The sequence below is a fragment of the Myotis davidii genome, unplaced genomic scaffold (assembly GCF_000327345.1).
Source record: "Myotis davidii unplaced genomic scaffold, ASM32734v1 scaffold325, whole genome shotgun sequence".
NCBI lineage: Eukaryota > Metazoa > Chordata > Mammalia > Chiroptera > Vespertilionidae > Myotis > Myotis davidii.
This window is the reverse complement of record NW_006296057.1, coordinates 128,024-136,521: the sequence shown is the minus strand read 5'-3', so window position 1 is coordinate 136,521 and position 8,498 is coordinate 128,024.

The window sequence follows — 8,498 nt, the reverse complement described above, 5'->3', positions numbered from 1 at the left end:
AAGTATGCGTTTGTCAAAACTCATAGGACCTCCTTCCTCTCAAGGATGAGAAAAGGATGAGAAGTCGCCGAGGTCAGAGGAGGTAGACAGCCATCTGAAGACATCAACACGGCCTATATGCTCACAAAAGATGCTACTCAGACCTTGTTCTTATATCACCTAATTGTCATTGATTAAATGAATACAAAATGATTTTTATATTGTTCAAAAATAACTCACAGGCATTAATGTTGTAAATTTAGAAAACTTTTTCAACTGACATCTCCCAGGAGATCCTACAATACTCTAATAAAGATGGCAGGGCTAGTTACAATATGTTTCTTTTTTTTTGCTTTTTGTTATATTCTTGTACACTTAAAAGAGATGCATTTTTGCTTCACCCCTATTACTCCATTAGAGTGGCCACTATTTTTTTTTTAAAAAAAAGGAAAATAAGTTTGGTATGGATGTGGAGAAATTTAAATCCTTATATACACTATTGGTGGGAATATAAAACAGTGCAGCTGCTAAGTAAAACAGTATGGAGGTTCCTCAAAACATTCAAAATAGAATTATCATCCAGCAATCTCACTTTTGAAAACAGTATCTCAAAGAGCTATTTGCATGTCCATGATTGTTTACAGCAGCTTTATTTTCAATAGCCAAGAGGTGGAAGCAACGCAAATGCCCATCAACTGATGAATGTACAAAGAAATGGGGTAGATGCACACAATGGAATATTAGGTGGCCTTTAAAAGAATGAAATTCTGTTACAGGCTACAACATGAATGAACCTTAAGGACATTTGCTATGTGAAATTATCCAGTCAAAAATAGACAAATACTGTATGCTATATGATTCCACTTATATGAGGCATGTCAAATAGTCAAACTCATAGGAGCATGAAGTAGAATTATGGTTGCCAGAACCTGAGAGGAAGGGTAAATGAGTTGTTCAATCTGTATAGAATTTCAGGTTTGCAAGATAAAAAAGTTCTGGAGATCTGTTGTACAACAATGTGAATATATGGCGTGTCCCCCCAAAATGTATATGCACACTTAGAATAATTATAAAGGCAGTGCTTATTAAAATACATTTCATTTTCAAAATTGGGTTACAGTGTGCATACATTTTTTGGGACAGCCTGTAGTTAACAATACTGACACATATATTTAAAAATGGTTATGATGGTTAATTTTATGTTATGTGTTTTATACCATAATTTTTAAAGAAGTGGCAGGTTAATTTTACTGGATATAAATTATAGCTCAATAAATCTGCCTTTTAACAAAAATGACCAAAATCTTTATTTTTTAAATTCTTGCTTTTTTGCATTAGGACTTTGTAACTCTTTGTATCGAAAGGTGAAATCTAAAATTAAAAAGCTTTCACTGTCTACAATGTTGTATCAGTTTACCTCAAATACCATGGAAACTAATTGAATTTTGTGCCGTTTCCTTCCTAAAGTTCTTTCACTCGGTAGGTTATTGCTGCTATAAAATTGACGTTATTAATAGCTTCTTCAATCAATTTAAAAAATGAAGGCTTAAAGGGTGTAGATTTCTTATTTTTGACTTAGTCCTTTCCAAACAAAACGACCTTAATTTTTATACTTTTCCTTCAACCAACATATTTATTAAAATAAAATAAAAAAGGTGACGTCTATATTTCTACCTTATGGATCTAGTCTTAGTGATATGACTTAATTTGGTGACTGGAATGTGGAGAAGTAATGATGTGCCAGGCTTAGGCCTTGTTAAAACTTAAAGTAAGACATTAAAAATGTTGAGTTTATTTGAGCAAAAAACAATTGGAGTCAGTCAGCACCAAAGTGATTCAGGATACTTCACCCACGGAGCTGGGGAGAGGCCTTTATCGGGAAAAGGTGAAAACAAAGTAAAGAAATTGATTCGCTATCGCTTTAAAGCCCACTTGGCTGTTTGTAGTTGGTTAATCTTAGTGTTTTGCTTTCCTCACCTTGAGGCAGGTACAGGCTTAGATTTGGGTTGGCTATGTAGGCTGCCAGAGTTTCAGAGCCACGTGAAGCTAGTGGCCTCCACGTTTAATTAGTTTAACAGCCTCAAGAGAACGTGCTCTCTTGGATTTCTGAGCCTGCCATATTAACAAGCCAGGCTGGTTTGCCAGAGGATGAGAAATCTGCGGCTCCTTCAATCTTGTTGCCTCAGAGACGGCCAATTCCCGAGGCTGAACTCCGTAATGGTTGACATGTGAGTGTGGACACACGAGGGAGGCTAGGTGAGATCAGAACTGTCCAGGTGAGCCTGAGCTGCTGGCCCGCAGAGTCCTGAGCTACATACATGTTTGTTGTCTTAGCCACTAAGTTATGGGTTGGTTTGTTGGTCCTGAAAGCTACCTATTGAGAAAAGTTTCCACAGGTAAGTGACATCTGAAATGTATTTTGAAGGATGAATAGGAGTTTCTTTTTTTGCTATTTTTATCTTTTTTTTTGAAGGTTTCTTTGGGAGAATGGAGTAGAAATATCCCGAGTCTATTCTGTCTGCACGTTGGTCTCATAGTGATTTTGAGGCAACCTTGTTACTCTTTCCTGTAAGCCATTGAGAGAATAGCACAGGACCAACTGAAATAAAGTACAGTCCCTGCCTTACGGGGCTTGAGCCAGTCTAAATGGAAAGATGCAGCATGTGCGGAGGAGAAGGAGGAAAGGCATGAGACGTGGTGCCTCCAGGCATAAAGGATCCCAAAGCAGAGACAACTGAAAGTTGCAATGCCAGTACCACCCTTTGGTGTTTAACCACGCAGTGCCCGATTTTATTATTTAACCATCCCTGTTTTGATGCAGTGTTGCCATGCTGGGACTGTGTTATCGTGAGCTTCAAAAGCAGAGACCACATCTTCTATATCTATATCTCTTCCTACTAGAGGCCAGGTGCATGAATTTGTGCATGGGTGGGGTGGTTGGAGGACTGATTGGGGGCGGAGCCAGCCAGAGGGAGTGGACACAGGTGGTTGGCCGACCAGCCCCGCCCCCTGGGTCAAACTCCCGGTCGAGGGGAAAATTTGCATATTAGCCTTTTATTATATACTAGAGGCCCAGTGCATGAAATTCGTGCACGGGGGCGGTCCCTTCAGCCCAGCCTGCACCCTCTCCAATCTGGGATCCCTTGGGGGAAGTCTGACTGCCGGTTTAGGCCCGATCCAGCAGTCGGACATCCCTCTCACAATCTGGGACCACTGGCTTCTAACTGCCTTCCCCTCCAACCCCCTGCCAGCCTGGTCGCCCCTTACTGTCCCCACTGCCGGACTGGTTGCCCCCAACTGCCCCACCCTGCCAGCCTGGTCGCCTCTCACTGTCCCCCTCTGCCAGCCTCGTCACCCCCAACTGGCCCCCCATGCAAGCCTGGTGGCTCCACGCAGCCTGCTGTTCAGTCATTTGGTTTTCCCTCACTAAGCCCCCTGCCGGCCTGGTCGCCCCACACACCCTGTCCTTGTCTGTTTTGGTCATCCCTCACTAACTCCCCTGCCACCAGGTCATAAGCAGCCATCTTTGTGAGGGTGTAAGGGTTAATTGCCGGCCTGGTCGCCCCACACAACCTGTTCGGTTGTCTGTTTGGTTGCGATGGTCACTTAGGCTTTTATATAGAGAGATGATAGCTACTAGCACAGTGCTTGCAATTTAGGTGCTAAAAAAAATGTTTACAGTGAATGGGGTTCAGAGGGGTCAGGTATTTCCTATAGCCCTCAGCTCCACTCCAGATCAGAGTGGGTGTTGCCATTTTCACTGTGATGTCCTGGCTGAAGGCCAAGCCTTAATTTTTGATGACCCTTTCTGCTAGCCACTGTTAAGGACAGCAGGTTGCCAGAAAAGTCCATGCAAGTCCTGGAGAAGCCAGGTATGGTGGCTCTGGGGTTCAGTGCCCACGGCCCTGCAAAAGGCAGGATGCCAGGGCTGCACTGTGGGAAGGCCCACCCCCATCCGTGTGCCTCACCCCCTGGAGGCTGAGGGTTCTTGGAGTCTGTGTCTTATTGGCCAATGGTGTTTTAAGGTACATCCTACTGCTCTGGGTCAACTGTCTCAAGAATTACCCCCCTCCCCCCTCACCCTAACCAGTTTGGCTCAGTGGATAGAGCATTGGCCTGCGGACTGAAGGGTCCCAGGTTCGATTCTGGTCAAGGGCATGTACCTTGGTTGCGGGCACATCCCCAGTAGGAGGCAGCTGATCAATGTTTCTCTCTCATCAATGTTTCTAACTCTCTATCCCTCTCTCTTCCTCTCTGTGAAAAATCAATAAAATATATTAAAAAAAAGAATTTTCCCCAATCTTCTTAAAGTTGTATATATATATGCTCATAATTTTTAAAATGTTAATATTTTAGAAAATTATAAAGAAGAAAATAAAATGTAGTCTTCCAACAATCCAGAAATACTAACTTTAACATTTTGGTATATATTTGTCGTGTGTGTGTGTGTATAAGTTTCACTCTATTCAAACGGCATTTTTTTCCAGTCAACAATCTACCATAAACACCTTCTACATCTCCAATGTCAATATGCTTCCACCACGATATTCTGACACTTGACTGTTATTTCATTGTGAACCAGAATATATAGAAAGAATTCATTTTGTTGGCTATTTAGATTGTTTCCACATTTTGATAATTACCCACAATGCTTCTATAAATATAGACACATCTTTGATTTTGGATTGGAGTGTAACATAAAAGTGGATTTTCTGAGCCAAAGGATGTACATCTCAGACACCAATTATAATAACACTAAAGGTCTGGTCCACAGATTTATGCACCGATGGGATCCCTTGGCCTGGTTTGCGCCCTCTTGCAATCCAGGACCCCTCGGGGGATGTGAGAGGCCTAGTACATGGATTTGGCCTGATCCCCGCAGGCCAGGCTGAGGGACCCCACCAGTGCTCGAATCTGTGCACCAGGCCTCTAGTATGCATATAAAATCTTTGGTTAATCTTTTCCCCCGCCCCCCTTCCCTCTGAGATTCATCAGTCTGTTCCATGTTTCCATGCCTGTGCATTGGGTATCTACCCCCTGATGGTCAGTGCATGTCATAGCTACTGGTCAAATGGTCGAATGGTTGAACACTTAGCATATTAGCCTTTTATATATATCGATATTGATATCAATATAGAAATAGACATAGATATTGCTATATAGATTGTGCAAGTTATTTTCCACATCTCTTTACACACATTATTTTCTTATCCATTGAAAATTTTATCAACCCATCTCCAAAATGTTTGCTTTCTATAGATTGTTTTCATATATAAAATGCAAGAAAGTAGAGAAAAAAATGAGATATCAGGCAAATGTCTTGTTTGTTTTGTTTGCTTGTTGTTGTTTTTTGTTGTTGTTCTGGTCTCAGTGTGTCTGGCTTCATCCAATTAAACTGAGTAAGCTTGACTCATGAGAAGCCCTTTGACTTCCCTGGGGCAAGGCTGTGGGGACACCAGAGAGCCGGAGAGTAGCTTTTACTATTTTGGAAGCACAGTGAGAACTGGTGGCATTTCTCAGTGCCATCAGACTTTCCCATTACCTGTCAAAGTTTCACTTCAAATACTTTCCTAAGGTCTGGGTACACCCTGTTGGTGTTTATGATGTTTCCTGTATTTCTCTTTGTTTACTTTTCTTCACAACGTGATTCAAAGGTGAACTATGAAAAAAAAAAAGAGCCATATATTAAACTTGTAAAAATCGGAGGCAAAGAGACCAGGGTACTGACACTGCCTCTGCAAGGCACAGCTGGGTGAATCTTTAGCTGTGTGGGGCCTCCTTTCTTCTTGCAGAGGGGAGATGGGGTTGTGAATGGGGAGGAACGCCAGAGAGCTTTTACTCCATATTTACTTCTGCCAGATACAGTGTATATATATTACCTCACTAATTAAATATAATTTATCTGCATTTTAAAGATGAGGAATTTGAGGTTCCTAATGTGCATTAAATTGCCAGGGTCATACAGGGAATAAACGACAGCTATAACATGTACTCTGGGTTTGCTTGACTCCAAAGCCTATTCTAGATATGAGTATATGAGTAAGAGTGGGAGTATCTGTATTTAGTAGTTTATTAAGCATTTATTTAAGATGTATGTTCCAGACACTGCGCTCAGGTCTGGGAATTCAGCGGTGACTAAATTAGATATGGTCCCTGCCTCCTGAAGACTGCAGTCAAGTGGAGGGCAGGAGACATAAAATGATGAAGTTACCGATATATGATTACCACTTGTAATTAGTACAGTGAAACAAAAGAGCAGGGTGTTGTGGGAGATAATTGAGGGGGAACTCATTTGAATCAAAGAAGACATTTCTTAGGCTGAGAACTAGGAGATAACTGGGAGTTAATCAGACAAGGAAGAGAAGACCGTTTCCTCTTTTCACGGTGGCTAGAGCAGCGGGGGTAGAGAGCTGATCCCCCTGAACCCCCAGCAAGGCTCTTTAGGAAATGCAGATGCCCGATGATGGCCACAGCCTGCTTTCTAGAGAAGGGTTGTGGTCATGTCCAAGTATGTGGTATTTCCTTAACATGTTATGTGTTATTAGGGAAAAGTCCTAACAGATGTGGATACAGCCTCTCCCTTCCCTTGGAAATCCTGGCATGCCACCCAGTGTTGCAACTTCCCAACCTGTTGCCAGTCGGCTCTGCGGCCCTGTTGGCCCCACAGTGCATGAAGCTCATACTATTGCTCCGTGACTGGTTCTCTATGCTCTGACATCCACAGGGCAGAAAGCAGGGCAGCGCAAGTCTGGTCACTTGTGTCCACAGTCATCTTCACTTTATTCCTAGAAATGACGTGCCAGAGATGCAGATGTCCCAGAGAAAGGGCGCTCAGTCCTTAGACTAGCTGTATAATCCTAGGCGCAGGAAATCCAGCCGTATTTACTAAATGGAAGCAATATTCTGGGTAATAGTGGGAAGGATTACATGGAAGATGAGGTTAAACTACATAGCTCTTTTGAAGAATGGAGACATAAACCGAGCAACATTGCTGAATTACAGAGAGAAGAATGAAACAGAGTCACTTACTCTGGGTAACAGAGAGAGAAAGAACTTGACTAACAATTTTGGGTCAGGGGAGATCTTTCTGTGTGTTGGAGGAGTAATGAAACCGGGCTGCTTTTCTGGCCAATAGGAGGAGGCATCCCAGAACAGGAAGCAAGGTAGTAGCATCTTCAGCCCACAGAACCAGCCAGCAGGAGGGAGTGTGAGCAATGATGTCCATGTGTGGACATCAAGCACTAACAGGGGGAGCTGTGCCTGTGGAGGCAGGTACCCTGGGGTTTGATCATTGCCAAGGCCTATCATTGCTGACCCCGGTGGCCTGGGGCCAGTGGACCTTACTGTCTCAGCCACCATGTTCTTAAAATAAAGCACGCTTGACCCTCCCAGGTTCCCACAGGAAGAGATGCAAAGCTAACGTCCTTTCTGAACTGCCCAGATGGAAGGACCTAGGAACCAGTGTGCGGATGCTGAGAGCGGGACAGTCCAGTCATTTAGACTGTGTGCTGTTACAATCAGAAGGGAAATTGGTCACTTCCAGTCTAAAGCCTTCATTTTACAGTTGAGCAACTGAGGCCTGGAGATGGGAAATGACCTGTCCACAGGCAGGCGGATCGTGGCGGAGCCGGGCCTGGAACCCAGGACCTCTGACTCCCACACTGGTTGTTTACTCCGCCAAACTTAAAGCCATTCGTGGGATCAGAGAATGGCTTTCTGGCAGCAGCTCCTGGGACTGAAATCAGAAACAGACTGGAAAGAATAAAGAAAATGAATTCTGTGAATTAGGCCCAGTGCCAGATGTCTTTATGCATGTTTAATTTTCATTTAACCCTCTCGAAACCCCCACGGATAAGATATTATTGCCATTTTACACCTGCTCACTGAGACTCAAAGGGCTTAAGTATCTTGTCTCAGGCCCCACGTGTGGCTGAGCCCAGCGCTGATCCCAGCGCTGCTGGCAAACTGAGCCTGAACCTTCTACCCCAGCAGATGGGAAGTGTCCGTGGGTTCTCAGGATCATTGCTGATGTGATAAAACCTGGGACAGAGATTAGGCCAGGCTAGCAGCATCTGCCTTTCCCGTGCTCAGTAGGAAAAGAGGGCAGAATGAAGACCAGCGGATGAACTCTAAAGTCACAGTTAAGGTTTTGGAGACAGTATCATCTGGATCAATCAAGGGTCTCTGATCTCATTTGAGGGATGGCTACTCCAATAGCTCTTTTCCTTTTGGCCTATGTGCTCTCTCTGCTCTGACGAATAATATTTATATCCTGATCTGAGCGCTTAGGTTTGGTTTTTACACAGTTTATTTAAAAAATGTTGTGCATAATTTTCTCCTGTCACGCCATTGGTCACTAGCCACAAAATCCCCTCCCATTACTAAAAGGCTTCTATGCCAATGGTTGTCAACCTGTGGGTCACGACGCCTTTGGGGGGTTGAACGACCCTTTCACAGGGGTCACCTAAGACCATCGGAAAACACATATATAATTACATATTGTTTTTGTGATTAATCAC